Source organism: Telopea speciosissima, chromosome 2 (assembly GCF_018873765.1).
Source record: "Telopea speciosissima isolate NSW1024214 ecotype Mountain lineage chromosome 2, Tspe_v1, whole genome shotgun sequence".
Lineage (NCBI taxonomy): Eukaryota > Viridiplantae > Streptophyta > Magnoliopsida > Proteales > Proteaceae > Telopea > Telopea speciosissima.
In genome coordinates this window covers 81,233,793-81,252,428 of record NC_057917.1, presented here as the reverse complement: position 1 = coordinate 81,252,428, position 18,636 = coordinate 81,233,793, and the positions used below count along the sequence as shown (strand labels likewise).

The 18,636-nt window shown below is 45.2% G+C and overlaps 1 long non-coding RNA gene across 1 annotated transcript; it reads left to right on the top strand.

Moving 5' to 3' along the window:
- Positions 1-2,949: 2,949 nt before the first annotated feature.
- Positions 2,950-18,408, top strand: LOC122652497. The gene is made up of 3 exons (XR_006331605.1): positions 2,950-2,961; positions 14,073-14,079; positions 18,334-18,408. It is a non-coding gene; the product is annotated as an uncharacterized LOC122652497 (long non-coding RNA).
- The last annotated feature ends 228 nt before the right edge of the window (positions 18,409-18,636 follow it).

The following is an 18,636-nucleotide window of genomic DNA, read 5'->3' as shown; positions in this document are numbered from 1 at the left end:
TCTCAGCTTTATTGACAACCGGCACCGGGACACCCCTAACGTCATCCAACGCACTTACTTCACCCTCCTCCACGGTAAGAGCATCTTCGTTAACACCCTGCCCACAAACGTCGTCAGCTGTAGCATCGGGGACAGCCACACCTGGCCTATCAACACCCGCCACCCTTCTGCGAGCACCGTCATCCCCCAGGCTTGCCCGTCCCCATCGCCTACCCCTTCCATGAGAACCATGGCCAGCCGTGAAGCTCCTATGACGCAAGACACCCCCCTGAGGTGCAGCGGCAATCCGCGAAAAACCCTCTCCCGTAGGGCTAAAAACACCAGAAGAATTACGATCTGTCGCCTTCTCGATGGTAGCAGCCCCCGAGCCTTTATCAGAACCCTGTACAACCTCATTAGCACCCTGCTGTTGAAGACCAGGCTGCTTTGAAGCCAACTTCATCACTTTCCTGCACGCATCCTTTGAATGGCCAATCTTCGAGCAGAAGTCATAGTAAGACGGAAGCCGCTCATAAACAACCTTTTGATGGAAACCATCAGAACCAAACCCAATCCAAACTTGCGAGGGGAGAGAAACCTGCAAATCCTCCTCAATGCAAACATGAGCCGCCACAGTGCGAGTGCAATTTGCCGTCGTGCTATCAACTTTCAACACCCTCCCAATAGAATCAACGATAGAAACCAGAAAATTGCCCTGGTAGAAATTGACTGGCAACCCTGGCAAAGAAACCCAAACTGGATCAAAAGGAGACTCCCAATCCGAAACAAAGCCCGACGTCCACTTCATGAAGCGCAACAGGTAACCCTGGACATGGACTTGTTCTTTCATCCATACCTTCACAAAATCAGCCTGGATTGAAAACCTCAAAAGCAGATGCCTCGGGTCCAACATCGAAACCACCACCTCTCCTTGAAGGAAAAACACCTTTCGCAAAAACTCCTTGATCGAGAACAAAGAAGGTCTTCCATACATGAAACTAAATTTCGCGATATATTTGCGAAATTTTGCCATATTTTGGAAATTTCGCCAAGGCCGAGACGAAATGTATATACAAAATGAAAAATTACCAAATTTCGGTCGAAATTTTGGATATTTCGGCATATTTCGGTCATAAGCGGATATATCGGCGAAATATTGCAAAAGACCACTTTTCCCAGTTAAAGGTCACGTGACCATGGGCATATATACCATATTTCGTATATCAACCGAGACCTCCAAACCTCTTATTTCTTCTTCTTCTTTCCTCATTTGTTCTCTTCTCTTTGGTTTTCTTCTACTTTCTAAGCATTGTTCTTCATAGTTTTCGACGCATTATCGTCGGAGCCTCATCCGAGCACATCCTCTAAGCATTTTTCGTTATTTAAGGTAATTCTTTTTTCTCTAAAACTAATTTTTAAAAAAATAGTATGTTCAATACATGTTGTATGGTGATGATATTAATATATGTTAGACACCGGAGGCCGATCTACAACCTCACGGTGTTGAATTTTTTTTTCCATATATATATATTTTTAAAAGTTTTTGGTTTTAAATATTGATTTCCATACAACTAAAATAGGAAAAAATTAGGGGTAATATAACTTAGATGGGGATGAATTAAATATATGTTAGACACCAATGGCTGATCTACGGCTTCACGGTGCCAAACTTATTTTTCTGCCCATAAATAATTATTTTAATTTTTGAAAATTAAGAAAAATATTTAAAAAATAAAAATAAATAAATAAATAAATTAGGAAAAATATGAGTTTTAGGTTTGAAAAATAATGAAAAAATATGAATGTAATTTCTACATGTTTTGAAATGCATTAGATATATATTATGTTTAATAATTTTCGGTTTTGTTGTGTTAGGTCAATATTTATATTAAAATTATATATAAAAAAATTATGAGAAAAATATAAGGGTTAGGGGAAAAATAATTGTTTTAGTATTCTAAAAGTCTCAATTGAAGTGCTTCTACATTAAGTTTTTAATTATTTGTTTTACTTAGATTGCAGTAAACAAGTATTATTATGGCGGATCGTGAAAGACAACGTGCGAAGGGTAAGCAAAAGGTAGGGGAAAGTAGTCAACAGAGGGGGCAGAGGGAGCAAAGAGAACAGAGAGAACAGAGGCCAGCCAGCTAGCATAGGGGTGAGATTGTATGGTTACATGGCACTCCAATTGATGGGGATAAGAGAAAATCCCAATGTAACTATTGTCACATGCAGTTTTGGGAGGTGGGTCCAATAGACTTAAACAACATTTGACTGGAGGATCTAAAGATGTTGTAGGTTGCCATATGGTACCTGTGCAAGTAGCTAGGGAGATTGGTGAGAGTTTGAGGGGAAAGAAGAAGAGGAAGGCTGACAAGCAGAGAATAAGAGAACAACTTGAGGATACAGTGAGGAGTTCAATGGGAGGAGGAGGACAATACCATGATGATGATGATGAGGACATTGCAGTCCCTGATGATGTACAAACAGCAGTGGAGGCTAGGGACTTTCGACGGACTGTTTCAAGGAGTAGAGTTAGTTTTCAAGATGATCAGCAGAGACAGAGAGTAGGGGGTAGTGGAGGAGCTGGCACATCTGGAGGTTCTAGATCTTTCAATCCTTTTAAAAGATCACAAAGTGTGAGGGCAGCCCCAACACCTCTATCAGTACCAGTACCACCATCAACATTAGATCCTAAACTGCATAGGAAGAAAGGAAGCAGTTAACCAAGAATCAAACGAGCATGGAAGGGGATGAAGGGGTTAGTTAAAGAGTTAATAGCTAAGTGGATGCTATACCATACCATCCCAGCAAACACTGCACAAGACCCCCATTATGGAACCATGATAGATACAATTGCAGAGGCTGGCTCAGGGCCCCACCCCAAATGAGGTATTGAATGTTTATCTACCTCAACAAAAGTCGGAGATTACTGAGTATAGTAGGGAGATGAGGAGTATGTGGGAGACATATGGGGTGACTGTAATGGCAGATGGATAGATTGGGCCTACAAAAAAGTCCATCATCAATTTTATGGTTTATTGTGATGAGAGGACAGTTTTCCTCAAATCTGTGGATGTATCCAAAGAGAAAAAGGATGCAAAATACATTTACAGATTGTTAAAGGAAGTAGTTGAAAAAGTGTGGGAATTGAGAATGTTGTCCAGATTGTAACGGATAACGGAAGCTACTTCAAGCTGGCCGGTGAGAAGATGATGAACAACAGTAAGTACCTGCTCTTCTGGACTCCTTGTGCAGCCCATTGCATTGATTTAATGCTAAAGGATATGGAAAAGTTAAAGTTGGTGAAGACTGTGGTTGAAAGTTCAAGACAAGTCACCAACTTTGTATACAACCAGTCCTTTGCACTCAATCTATTGAGGGAAAAATGTGGGGGTGACTTGGTGTTAGATATATGGGCTAGAATACTGTGGGGGTATGCTGGACTTTTTCCCTTTATTATTTTGTTAGTTTCTTGCGTGTGGTTTAGTCCCACATTGCTCATGTAATTACGTTCATTCTTTCATTACAGTTATAAATACATATGTGCTTGGGATGAATTGATCATCCAAGCATCGAGTTCTAATTCTGATCCTCTTAACATGGTATCAGAGCTGGTTATGAATGGGGACTCACACTACCATCCACGATCCCCTTCCCTCTCTAATTCTTGATCTCTCTCCCCTTCTCTTCTCTTCTCTTCTCTTCTCTTCTTCCCTTTGTTTTGTTTTGTTCTTCTCTGTCCCATAGGGCAGCACTGATGAGGTGATCTATTGATCCAGCTGCTGCCCTCCTTTGTTACCTCATCCCATGATATGAAGATTTGATCGATAGGGTGCTTGGCCTCTTTGCTGCGAATATTGAAGACTTCAGCCTTCGTTGGACAGATCCACTCTATACTACAAGGGATTTGTTTACCATAGACCTGCAGCAGATTAGTATTCCAGCACCTGCATCAAGTTATATCAAGTTACAACCTCTCAAGATCGATCTCTTCACACTTTCAGGGTTTTTCAAAACCCTGACAATAGTTGACCTTGGGGTTCCATCTATCAGTTGATTCTGATTTTTTGAGGAGTGATTCTCCCTTGTTCAAGACTAATTCGACTGCAATTTCAGCCTCATCCAGTCACTTTTCAGGCCTCAATTCATCTTATCGATTTCAGCACTTTCAGGGTGTTTTTTCAAAACCCTGAAAAAATCGATCTCAAGGTTCTCTCTGTCTGGTGTTGCTGATTTTTGGAGACATTTATTCTTTCATTATTAGAGGGCTTTCATCCTTGTTGCAGCCCTTAACTCGGAGGTTTTCTTGGGTTTCTCTTCACAACAGCCCCCTTCTGCGATTTGGGATTCTTCACTGTCTTCATGGGTGACTCTGTGGATTCGACTGCTACTTCTGTTGGTGATGGAAACAGCAAACCAGATTATCATACTTTTTCCCCAAATCCAATCAAGTTGGATGGCACAAATTACTTGCTTTGGTCTAGGTCTGCCTCCTTTGCCATTCTTCCGGTGTGGCCTTATTGGGTCATATTAGGGGAACCACTGCTATGCCTACTGAGGTTGGAGCTGCTCAAGACAAGTGGCTTGCCAACAATGGAGTTCTTATGTCCTAGCTGATCGGTTCTATGACTACAGATCTGCAGCACAATTTTCTTCTCCTTGACATAGCCTCGGAAATTTAGGCTGCTTGCAAGGAGACTTATGGACAGCTTGGCAATGATGCCCACGTATATGAAATCAGGAAGAAGGGCCTCCGCACTACTCAGGGAGAGTTGACAGTCTCCAAATAGTATGCTACCTTGTGCAGCCTTTGGCAACAACTGGACTATTTTTCTGACTTTCACCCAAGTACAGCTGCCGTTATTACTTCTTATAAGCAACATGTGGACAAGATCAGAATTTATGATTTTTTGGCAGGATTAAATGTGGAGTATGATCAGATTCGGGTTCAAGTGTTGGGTCACAAGCCTTTTCCCACACTTGAACAGTCCTATGCCCTAGTCTCCTCTGAAGAAAACCGTAGGGCTGCCATGTTGCACCCTCCTATTACTGACAGGTCAGCTCTTCGGGTTGCTGCCCCTGCCACTCCTGCACCTAGTGGCACTGCTTCTCTTGGTAATTCTACTACAGGGTCTGTTGTTTGTGAGTACTGTCACAAACCTTACCACCCCAAGGAGAAGTGCTGGAGACTTCATGGGAAACCGGCTGACTTTGAAGCCAAGTGGGCTGCCAAGACCAAGACAAAGACAAAGACCAAGGCCCATCAGAGTGAGACTGTTACTGCAGCCCCTGCTACTGACACTGGTCTATCCCAGGATGATCTATAGGCACTCCTACGTATGCTGAGGTCTTCCGCTGCTGCTGCCTCTACTACATCAGCTACTGCCAATTCTTCTGCTCCTCCAGGTTCACACTTTGCCCGGTCAGGTATTCCATTTGGAGGTCATTGTGCTTTTGTAGCTTCACATCCTTGGATCATAGATTCTGGAGCTACAGATCATATGACCGGTTCCTCTAGCCTGTTTCACAGATATTCTCCCACTTCTGGGAAAGACAAGGTTAAAGTGGCTGATGGTTCCCTTTCTTCCATATCCGGAAAAGGACTCATCAACTGCACTTCCTCTCTTCCCTTGTCCTCTGTGTTGCATATTCATAACTTTACTACTAACCTTCTTTCCATTAGTTGTATTACCTGTGATCTTAACTGCAAAGTCACTTTCTTTCGTTCTCATTGTGTGTTTCAGGATTTGGACTCTGGGAAAACGATTGGATTGGGTAAAGTGCACGGTGGGCTGTACCTGCTTGATGGCGGTCGCTTCTCTCCACCACCATTGCCTTCTCCGCTACACCAGAACTCCATGGTCTCTTCTGAACTATACCAGTGGCACTCTAGGTTAGGTCAACCCTCTTTAGGAATTTTAGCTCATTTATTTCCTAGTTTGGTCACCCTTCGTACTGAGGATGACTTTTTTTGTGAGGCTTGTGTTCTGGCCTAACGGACACGTTCAACTTATCCAATTTCAAATATAAGGAGTTCTTCTTGTTTTCAATTGGTGCATTCTGATGTTTGGGGCCCTAGTCGTAAACCATCTATTTCTGGTCATCGTTGGTTTGTCTCTTTCATTGATTGTCATTCTAGGAACACCTGGGTGTATCCTTTGCACACAAAAAATCAAGTTTTTGCATGTTTTCAGCACTTTCATAAAATGGTCCAAACTCAGTTCCAGGCTACTCTCAAAGTATTGAGAAGTGATAATGGAACAGAATATACAGAATCACAATTTCAAAAATATTTAGCTGATCATGGAATCATTCATCAAACTAGTTGTGTTGATACACTTGCCCAGAATGGTGTGGCGGAAAGGAAAAATCACCACTTGTTAGAAATGGCTAGGGCTTTGATGTTTGCGAGGAATGTCCCGCCTCAATATTGGGGGGATGCGGTTCTCACTTTGGCCTATCTCATCAATAGCCTACCCTCTAGGGTTCTTAACTCCCGCAACCCCTCTGATATTTTACTGGGTAATTCCTCCTTTATTGTGCCTCTAAAGTTGTTTGGTTGTGTGTGTTATGCTAGAGATAGCAAATCTCCGGGGAAACTTGAACCTCGAGGGCTCCGTTGTATTTTCTTGGGTTATTCACCAACCCAGAAAGGTTATAAATGCTACCATCCCCTTCCCGACGTACCATGGTTAGTATGGATGTTATTTTCCATGAGTCCCTTTCTTATTATTCTTCGCCACCTCTTTAGGGGGAGAGTTCTAGTGAAGATGTGTCCTTTGAGATTCCTCTACCTGAGGTTCCTCTGGCTGCTTCCCAGCCTTCTTTACCACCCACGGCTGCTGCCCAGCCTCTTTTGGATGCTTCCCATCCTACTTTGGAGACTTCCCAACACCCTCTGGCTGTTCCTCCCTCACCTAATGGGAATCCTTTACAGGGGGAGACCATAGAAAATAGTGTTGTTAATGTTCCTATCCAGGGGGAGCTGACTCCAGTCCAGAGAACTATTGGTGAATTTCTGAAGAGAATTGACAACTCCAACATGATCACCTATACAAGGGGCAGATCCAACAGAGGGCAGCTGCAACCCACTATATCACTAGTACCCATCCAATCGCCGGCTCCAGACACGAATCCTACATCTCCTGGTAATCCCTCTTCTTCCGACCTACCTATTGCACTTCGCAAAGGTACTAGGACTTGCACTTTACATCCCATATCTCATTTTGTTTCAAATAACTCTCTTTCTCCCTCTTTTCGTGCTTTTGTATCTTCTCTTTCCTCTATCTTGATTCCTAGAAATTGGCAGGAAGTATCTACAGATGGAAAGTGGATGGCAGCAATGTTGGAAGAAATGAGAGCAGTACACAAAAATAATACGTGGGATCTTGTGGCTCTTCCTCCACACGTCTGGTTGCAAAGGGGTTCACTCAGACTTATGGAGTTGACTATCAGAAGACCTTTGCACCAGTGGCAAAGCTTAACACCGTCAGGGTGTTATTATCTTGTGCTGCAAATCTTGGGTGGGATCTTCAGTAGTTAGATGTAAAGAATGCCTTCCTCCGTGGGGAGCTTGAGGAGGAGGTATATATGGACATTCCACAATGCTTTTCTGATGACAGGACTAGGGGCAGGGTCTGTAAATTGAAGCGTGCCCTTTATGGTTTGAAGCAGTCACCTAGGGACTGGTTTGGCAAATTTCATAAGGCTATGATTTCAGCAGGTTACAAGGAGAGCAATGCTGATCACACTTTGTTTATCAGACGGCTTGGTGACAAGGTTACGCTTCTCATAGTCTATGTGGATGATATTGTGGTCACTGGTAATGATGATGTTGCAATCGAGGATTTGAAACTTCTTCTTGGCCGTGAGTTTGAGGTCAAAGATTTTGGTCCTCTAAAGTATTTTCTAGGGGTAGAGGTTACTCGATCTTCAAAGGGCATCTTTCTTTCTCAAAGAAAATATGTCCTTAATCTATTGACTGAGATAGGGCTGCTAGGTTGTCATCCTTCAGATACTACTACAAAACTTAGGGAGAAAGTGGGTGAGCCTGTTGATAAGGGTAGTTATCAACGGTTAGTGGGCAAACTAATCTACCTTTCCCACACACGACCTGACATAGCAGGTGTTGTAAGTTTGGTGAGCCAGTTCATGCATGATCCCTATTCCTCTCAAGTGGATGCAGTCCGTCGCATTTTGCGGTATTTGAAGTCTGCTCCAGGAAGGGGAATCCTTCTATCTCCCAATGGTCACCTTAAGATTGAAGCTTATACTGATGCCGATTGGGCTGGTTCTACTGACAAGAAGTCTATCTCTGGCTATTGTTCCTTTGTGGGTGGGAAACTTGTCACGTGGCGTAGCAAAAAGCAGAATGTTGTGGCAAGGTCCAGTGCTGAAGCCGAGTTTCGTGCCATGGCACATGGCATCTGTGAACTTTTGTGGCTTAGAGGATTATTGCAGGATATCGGTGTTGCTGTCCATCTTCCCATGATGCTTTATTGTGACAATAAAGCTGCCATTAGCATTGCTCATAACCCTGTCCAACATGATCGCACTAAACACGTGGAGGTTGACAGACATTTCATCAAGGAGAAGCTTGATGCCGACCTCATTTGTATTCCCTTTGTGAAGTCTACTGATCAACTGGCTGATGTATTCACTAAGGGACTGAGTAGCAAGCTGTTTCATCCTATCTTAATCAAGTTGGGCATGCATGATATATATACTCCAACTTGAGGGGTAGTGTTAGATATATGGGCCAGAATACCTTGGGGGTATTCTGGACTTTTTCCCTTTATTATTTTGTTAGTTTCTTACCTGTGGTTTAGTCCCACATTGCTCATGTAATTATTTATTCTTTCATTACAGTTATAAATCCAAAAGTCATATGAATCCAAACCCATTCACGAGAGAGGGGAAGAGGCCTTCTACGAGCAGGCCAGCAATGGCGAAGAACTCGGTTCCAAATGGAGGCAGCGAAAGGGCAAGTGAAGAAATGATGATCTATGTCTTCATGCCCATTCCAACAGAGGCAGCATCTAGGAGAGACTTGTCTTGGAATGTGACCTTTGAACCAAACCACTTTTTGCCAAGGACAGGGGGTCCCTCTGTGTCAGACCATGTCCCAAGCGGAGTGGGAGTTGAATGTGCCTGTGGTGGATGGGAGCCATACGATGGTGTCTCCTCTGCCTCTGTGTCCAGGTGGGATAGGGGGAAGGGAGCTGCAGAGATCCACTAGAGGGGGGGGGGACCAAAAGCCGTTGGTAATGATAGAAGCCACAGGGGTAAATCTGTCCAACCTGGAATCATAGATGGCACGGTGGCTGACTAAAGAGGCTAAGACACTTGGAAGGGTGGCAATTGTCAAGCCAAAGATAGGTCTGCGTCCCATCGTCAATCTTGCAAGAAATAGCACCCCTGACTATGTGCCTCACTTGAAGAATTCTGCGCCATATCCAAGAAGAATCAGGGCTGGAGCTGACCGTCTAAATAGAGTCTCTACGAAGAGGCCCCACATACACCCAGGAAGTCCAAATGCTGGATTTGTTGGTGATGAGCTTCTATAGCAGCTTGATAGAAGTAGCAAGGTTGACATCTTTAATCCTTCTAAGACCAAGACCTCCTTCAAATTTAGGGAGGCAAATAGAAGCCCAACTCTTGGGGTGGAGGAACCTGGCAGAGTCCACACCTTTCCAAAGGAAAGCACACATAATGGACTCGGCAGCCTTGATGATAGCCTTAGGGAGGCCAAAAAGACCGCTCCAATAAATGTAACAAGACTGGAGAACCGATCTGATAAGCTCAAGGCGACCTGCATAGGATAAAAGTTTGGCTTTCCAGAGCTGAAGTTTCTTGCGAAGAAGGTCAAGGATAGGGTTACAATGATGGGCTGAGAGTCTGGCTGGTATGAGCGGCAGGCCAAGGTAGCGGACAGGTAAGGTGGAAATGGGAAAGCCAGTGATGGTGGAGAGGACCGCTTTGGTAGAGTCAGGAACCCCAGCAATGAAGATTTGGGATTTAAGGAGGTTAATGCGAAGACCTGAGAGACCCTGAAAAAGGTGGAGGGAGGACATGTTTTCAATGGAGGATGGATCGGCCTTGGAGAAGATCATTAGGTCATCGACAAAAGCAAGATGGGTCAGGTTGGTGGGCTTGCACTTAGGGATGGCGGTGATGAGGTGGAGGTCAGTTTTGGACTGGAGACTGCGGGAGAGGATCTCAAGGGAGAGACAAAAGAGGAAGGGGGAAAGGGGAAAGGGGGCATCCCTGGCGGATGCCAGCAGAGGAGGGGAAGTAACCCGCGGGGCTGCCATTGAGGAGAACGGAGAAGCGAGGGGAAGAGATGCAGAATTGGATCCAGTTGACAAAGGTTGGGGGGAAGGACATCTTAAGAAGGACTTGGGTGATGAAGTCCCAACGAATGGAGTCGAAGGCCTTGTGGATATCAATTTTCAACAGGGCTGAAGGGGGAGTGGATTTCCGGTGAAAGCCTCGAACAATTTCCTGACAAAGGATGATGTTGTCCGAAATACTTCTCCCAGAGATGAAGGCGGACTGGTTGGGGCTGACAAGGGAGTCAATGACAAGCTAAAGCCGATTGGCTAGGATTTTGGCAATGAACTTATGAAGAAGGTTGCAAAGGGAAATGGGTCTGAAGTCCGCCATGGAGGAGGCACCAGAGGATTTGGGGATGAGGCAGAGGAAGGTGTGGTTGATGTTAAGGATTTGATGGGGGGTATTAAAGAAGAAGCTGTTAATGGCACAGATGAGATCGGATCCAACGATGTCCCAACAAGAGGAGAAGAAACCCATACTGAACCCATCAGGGCCAGGAGCTTTGCTGGCCTTATGGGAGTGGACAGCAGAAACAATTTCAGCATCAGAGGGGATGGAGCAAAGGGAGTTGAAGAGGTTGGAAGGAACGAATTTATTGATGAGGCCTTCTGGGATGATGGGATGAGAGGAGGGGGGAGGGCAAAAGATATTGGTGAAGTAGGACACGGCTTCAGATTTGATGGCATCAACAGAGGATAGAACTGATCCATCGGAGGAGGTGAGAGAGAGAATGGAGTTGGAGTTAGTTCTGGCTTTGAGGGAACGGTGAAAGAAAGCAGAGTTAGAATCGCCAAGTTCAAGCCATTTGATTCGGGATTTTTGTTTCAAGAAGCTCTCCTCCAGAGAGAGAGAGAGGAGGTGAGCTCAGAGGCAGCAAGGGATTCCTTCTCTGCGAGAGAGGGATTAAGGGGGTCAGCCTGGAGACGGAGCTGGATGGAGGAAAGGGTGACACAATAGGAGGAGACACGGGAAGAAATATTTCCAAAGGTGGAAGAGTTCCAAGATTTGAGAGCAGATTTGACATTTTTGAGGTTTTTAGAGAAGGCAAGGAGGGGAGAAAAGGTCTGAACAGGGATATTCCAAGAAGACTGGACTAGAGGAAGGAAATCAACATGGGAGGACCACATATCAAAGAATTTAAAGGGCTTAGGACCAAAGGAGAGATAGGGAAGGACAAAGAGGGAAATGGGGGAGTGGTCAGAGAGGCCTGGGAGATCAAAAACAGCGTAAGAAGAAGGAAGGGATGAGAGCCAGGGATCATTGACGAGAACCCAGTCAAGTTTGCAAGCAACTCTATCAACGCCAGAGCGCTTATTGTGTCAAGAAAACTCAGCACCCGACCAGCAGAGGTCGTTTAGACCAACATCCTCAAGACAAGAATTGAAGGCATCAACCGCATGGTGATCAATGGGGGAACCACCTAGCTTTTCCTGGCTATAACAGTCGACATTGAAGTCGCCGCCCATGGCCCAGGGGACGGAACCAACAGACTGGGAGATAATATGAATGTCGTCCCAGAGAGGGAGCCGATCCGGAGGCCGGTTGAAAGCATATACCATGGTGAAAAAGAAGAGATGGTTGCGAAGGTGATCAGAGATGCTGAGATGGAGATATTGGGGGTAGGCAGACGAAACCAACAGGTGGAATTTGGAGGGATCCTAAAGAACCCAGATACGGCCATTTAGAGAGTGGGAGTAGTTGGAGATGAGGGACCAGGAGGGGGCTATAGAATGAGCGATGCGAGAGGAGTTGGACTCAAGAACCTTCGTTTCAAGGAGGCAACAGGGGGAGGATTTAGAGGATTTGATGCGGGCACGAATTTCAGCTTGCTTAGCCGGGGCATTAAGGCCACAGACATTCCAGATGGTCCAGGGGATCATGAGCAAAGGGGGGGAGGGGGCAACCATCCAGCTGTGGAACTGACCTGGGAACCCGGGGGCACACTGCGGGGTCTAAAGCGGTACTCACGCAAGGGAGGAAGCAGACCAAGGGAGAAGATGTTGGGGAAAGGAGCAAAGAGGACAGCGTACCATGGGAAGAGGAGGGTCCAACCACAGGGACAGGTTCAGGTCTAAGATGGTTTGGTTCAGGTTCAGATCTAAGTTGGTTCGGTTCAGGTGTAGCTCTTAAGAGGTTCGGGTCAGGGTGGTTACTTAAGCTGGAAAGGGATAAAATGGCTGGGTAAATGGGCTGGGTTAAGAGGGCAGGTTGATGGTTCGGGTCAAAGGCTGGGGTGTTGTCTTTATTTGGGACGAAGGGGGGAATATGGAGATTGAGAGGGACAAAAGGGATGTTGTCACGTGGGGGGCGTTTGGTGAAAAGGTGATCCTGGGAGGGGGAGGGTGGTTTGGTGTAAAAAGGTGAGAGGTTGTGAGTGGCAGGAGAAAAGGGGTTATTTGGTTTGCCAAAGTTGGGAGGAAAGCTGGACGAAGGCGAAAGAGGGGGAGCAAGGGAGGCCTGCAAATCGGTCTCGCAGAGCTCAGGAGGAGCAGTCGAGGCTGCAACGTCACCATCAGTGTCGAGATCCAGGGACAGGAGGACAGCGAACCTGTTGTGGTCAACCCCTGTTGAATCGCAAGGGTGGTGGGCATCCGAAACTTCGCCAACGTTGGGAACCTCGCTAGGTTCAGGGGTTCTTCTTCGGCAACGGTTCCTAGTCTTTTTCCGGCCCCGAGAAGGCTGCAGTGGTCTTATAGACAACTGGGAAGGCTTCGCCAGAGCTTTGAGCGAGGCCAGGGGCAAGGCGACAACTTCGTCATCATTCGAGGTAGCAAATAAGGCATCAGCATCTTCGACTAAACAATCTTTCGTCCCCGCCATTGGAAGCGAGGCTGCTGGAATGGCACAAGAGTTGGAGTCGAGAGGGCTGCGTCGATGATCTACTAATTCTGCCAGAGGGGCCGCAACGCATGACGAGGGAGATGTAGCAGGGTTGCAAGTAGCCTGGCACTGCTTCAATGGGTGTCCGAAGGATTTGCATATTGAGCAGTACTGGGGTAGCCATTCTTAAGAGACTCGTTGGGTGAAGGTGTGGCCATCTTCTTCCTGGATGGTGACAAACTCCGGTAGAGGCACCTCTTCGGAGACTTCAACACATATTCGCGCAAAGGGGAGCCGATCCATTTTCTTAGTTCGTTCATCGGAGAAGAGAGGGTTGCCGATAGTCGAACCCACTAAACTGAGGCCTGAGGCACACCAGTAGTGGAGAGGGAGGCCAGGTAAGTTGACCCAAACGGGAATGGACTTGAAATCGATTCGATTGAGGGAGGAGCGATGGTCCCATTGCCGGAGGAATATCGGCTTCTTGCCTATCAACCAAGGACCACCCTCCAAGGCACGAGATCTATCGGCATCATCAAAGAACCTGAAGATGAAGATGCCATTGGTGAGGAGATAAGTGTAAACAGCTCCAGCTGCGCGCCACTATTTGAGTAGAGAAGCTTTAACAACATGAAAAGGAGGTCGAGCGCCAAGGAAGTGCCCCACGAGACAGCTCTGCCATTTGGTGATTTCAGCATCAAGCAAGCCCTTGGGGCAGTAACCAACCCTGGTGTCATCGATGGTGGAGGGAGGGACATAATGTAAGTAGTGTCTGTCGATGGCGTTGGAGGTGTTGCTGGATAGAAGAGAACTCCAGGTAGGGGATGTGGTTGCAGGGTTAGAGGTGTTTGCTGTGGGTGAAGCAAAGGTGGGAGCGTCAGGGGTGGGTGAAATTCTGGAAGGAGGAGAGTTTACAGTGGGGAGAGTATTCGAAGAAGCAGGGTGGGGGGAAGCAGGGCAAGTGGGGTGAGGGGACGCAGCAGGCAGGGCTACCTGAGGGGGAGGAGGCATCGCGTGAGATCCTTGATGTTTAGAACTATTGGTGGAGGGCTACTTAACATCGGAAGAGCTTGTTAAGTTGTCATTTGGAATATAATTAGCAAGTAGTAATTACTAATTACTAATAAGTACTAATTTTCCACATGGGTGTAGATGAAGATATTTAGGGATGCATTAGGCAGTTTTGGAACCGATGCTGCAATACAAGGCAGAGCACGCGGTGATGCTGGTATTCAATTTAATATCTAATTCTTTTAAGTTTTAAATTACATATGTATTGAAGTTTGAAAGTTGAAACTTGAAACAATATTTGACACATGTCTTTTTTTGTTGTAAACTTGTAATGCAGCTAAATGGTGGGTGTTGTATGGGGAATCGGCTGAGAATTTAAGAAGAATAGCAATCAAAGTCCTTGCCCAAGCATGTTCCGCATCTGGCTATGAGAGGAACTTGAGTACCTTTGCGCTCATTCACTCCAAGAGGCGCAACAGATTGGGGTCTGAACGTCTATCTGACATGGTGTATGTGCACTACAACTTGAGGCTGAAATTGGAACACATACGCATAGGACATGAGGGACAGAGGGGCACTATTGACCTTCCCGACATCTTTCAAGTTGACTCAGACGATGAGGACCCTATTGTGGGTTGGGTGAGGGATAGAGGTGAGCCAGTGTTGGATCAAGAGGTAGGTAGGCCCGACCCCATGATAGCTTCCGAGATTGGTGCTGATGTGGATGATTATATGGCTGACGAGGGTCAGATACATGCACGGGAAGCATCACCCATACCATTCCAGCCCACTGGTGGCAATGTTGCTGATGATGATGACTAGTCTAGGTCCTCAGACGATGATGATGGTGGTGATGGTGATGGTGGTGATGGTGGTGGTGGTGAAGATTTTGATGGAATGCGAGAGCGTTATGTGGTAGGCGAGGATACGGCGCCTGTAGAGCCAGTCCGATTCACTGGAGAGACACAATTTGATCATGCCACACAGGATACGGACCACGGTGCACGTGACCCCGTACCCCCACCCTCAAAACCCCCCATACAACCATACAATAGGAAGCGTAGGGGTCGACAAACACAGTTACAAGCTGATTATATGGACATTGATGACTTATCTAGCTCTGCTAGCGGTTTGAGTATGGGTGATAGGGAGGGAGGATCGACTGGGCATTGGGGTACCCCATCTTTTGACGCACATACCACTCCATTGTCATCGGATTATAGTGCATCACAACTTCATGGTGGATATGGATATGGATATGGGCGGTTTAGTGGGGTAGGGGACTATGACTACTGTCCCGTCCCGAGGGAGTCGGGGACATCTGGATCATCTTTTGTAGATGAAATCTTTGCATACCCTAGCTACCGACCTCACGGCCATACATGCGCCAACGCCGCTTCCGCCGACATCATATCATACTTGATCATCTTCTTCACAGGCTGGATCGATTGGTAACCTTAGCCCATATCCTAGGATAGGTTACCTACAGTATGTTGATGACTCCATTTACATGACACTTGTGGATGACTATACTCGTTTCTTCTTCGAAGCTATACTGTGGTCCACATATGTCCTTCAAACAGAGAACAATTGACGTCGACTCCAGCGGGCCATGAGTGGGGTTGATCCAGGAAGGCACAACAACTATTATTAGCACTTGTAACTTGTAAGTTGTAAGTTGTGATTTCACTGATTTGTGAACTTGTGAGTTGTGAGTTTGTGATTTTGACACTTTGTGTATTGCCTATTAAAGTATTGACTATTGAGCTATTTATGAATTATGTCTTATGAGTTTTAAATTTTTAATTAGTTTGTTTAAATTTCTTTAATGTCTTTAACTGCCTAATCAATGTGTATTTAAGTATTTATACATCAGGGTCGGCGTCCGTATACTGTCAATCAAGGGTGCAAGCCCAAAACACCACTTTGAGTTCATTTTTTTGCAATATGAAGGTTTAAATGTTTTTATTTAGCTTAAATAAGGGTGTCCATGAAATATCAGGCCTAGATATGGCCAAATACCCACCGAGATGGACTCCCGAAATATTGCAGAAAAAATGCAATATTTCGGCGAAATTTTGCCATATTTCGGATATCTCGGTAGGCCATAGCTACACTTAGCAATCAAAGTGGAAGAGAAGGCACGCTCAGACAAATTAACTTCGTCCATGGAGAAAAATACAGCCGGAACCCCAAAAAAGTCGAGGGTTTCTTCTCCTCCACCTGAACTGGCAACGGAGCCAAAGACCGAGAAACCACAGCGGCAAAAGAGGCTGGCCGCGACGCTGCTGGGACCCCTCTAGGCCAGGAGTAGGGGCTGATCCTCCCGAGAAGGAGGAATCACCATACCTAGGGCCTACGAAACAGAAAACCCAACAGAATGGAATCAATTGAAAAACCACTCGAAATTGAAATTTCTTTCAGCTGAATCTTAAAATTCTATTATATTATTATATCCTTTTTTTTTTTTTTTCAGTTGAATTAAATCAGTGTTAAGTCCAATTGCCACTCTCTTGTTATTGACACATTTAAAGCAATTTTTTTTGGTTGGGTAAAGCAACAACAGCAGCAGCAAGCACATATTCACATCAGCAAATTTTTTTTTTTGTTTAGATGGGCTGTTTATTAGGTTTATTCACTGATTGCACTCAATATAAATTATGTTCTTTTAATTGTTTTTTTTGTTTTGTTACTTTAGGAGTACACTTTAGTGTTGATTTTTTATATTATAGGATATATTATAGCATACTAAATGACATTAAAAATAGAGAAAATAAAAAATAAAACGTGGTCGACATGATCGCCGTGGCGGGCAACATGTCGATATATCGATTAGATACCCCTCTAGCGACTTGGATCACCGTGACGATGTGACAACTATAGTCGAGACGCTATGATCTATGAGGTTGCAAGTTGATGATGGAACTGATTTGATATTTTATTTACTATGGAACTACATAACATACATGTTAGAAAGTGCATATGGCTAGGATCTCATGCTACGACCCTTGCCAACAAAGGTGAGGTGTTGGATAACCCGTGGTAGGTCCGAAGGGATGATTCTAGAATGCCATTTGCTGTCTCTTAGGTCCGATGTGTGCTTCCGGAATGGGATGTATAGTATGGTTAACTTTGGGGGTTTGCTGGGGACCGATGTGTGATTATGGTACTGGAAGGTCTTCACCGTAATAGAGTAGTATTCTTGGGGTCCGAAGGGATGGTTCTGAGACTGAGAATATCATACCTGTTACAGTAGCATTTAACCTCATGAGACCTAGGTCTGTTGTTAGATGCATGCTTAGACTTGAGACATGCATTATGAACTATTTGCATCTGTTTGCATGTTTTCCCTCGCTGGGCTCAGTGGAGCTCATTCCCGCGGATATTCCCCTTTTTCAGTTGGTATGGCTGGTTGTGAGGAACCAGGGATGGGAGCTTTTGTTGCTTTGGACTTCCACACTGATGATGACTATACGGTGCAGGAGCTCGAAGTGCATGATGCTTCATGCATGTGTGATTCATGCGCGTTTCTGTGATGTGGCCTGACGGACTAGGATGTATTCCTTTTGTGTTTATATATTACTTTTGTTATAGATAAGCATATAGTGGTTTCTCTATACTTTGAGCTTGTAAGAAATTGTACAGTGTAAATACAAGTTTTATCATTATAACATGTTTATCACTTAGATCTCTTCCTATTGCTGTTATTATTATTATTTGTTCTCTTCCGTTGCTTTTGATTACTGTATTGTGATAAATTGTGAATATGGAGTACTGCACTTGCGATCCTAGTGGTTGTTCGGATGTCTGTTGGCATCCGGTCACACCATACCCTTACTAACCGGGCCGGGACTGACATCAACTCTCCCGGTCTTAAAAGAGCTCGACTTTGTCGAGTTAGATCCCGGACCCAAGATCACTCTGTAATTATTTCGATGACGTATCTCAAGGTAGACAATCAAATTGCAACTCAATGGGTAAGGGAGGGGTGATTCATAACTGGAGGAGGAGAAAACTGTCGGCGTCGTGGCATATCCTTCAATGCATGAGGCAACATTAGAAATGTACGCCCTCCTTGCTTTACTTTGATGGTGTTTCGTGCACCATCGTAGTTAATACAAGCATGTTATTGCCAAGGACGCCCTAGAAGAATGTCGCAGTGCGCAAACGACGTGACTTGCCAAGGCACATAGTACTGTAAAGGCCCAAATTGTAGGTGTACTCGAACTACTGTAGTGGCCTCTTCTCGAGCTGTAGTTCCAAAACCTTGCACATGAATGTTCTTGAAAAGCTGCTTCTGTGGAAGGTTATGTGCTCGAACAAAACCAGTAGAGATGAAATTGGCTTCTGCCCCAGTATCAAGTATCAACAACTATATGAACATCTGTAGAACCAGTACCGTACAGAAGAGTACCCTTTTGCCTGAAGAGGGGAGCTTTATCAACAAGTCCATTCATGAATGATGCAAGGCTGGCAGAGTGAGGTTCA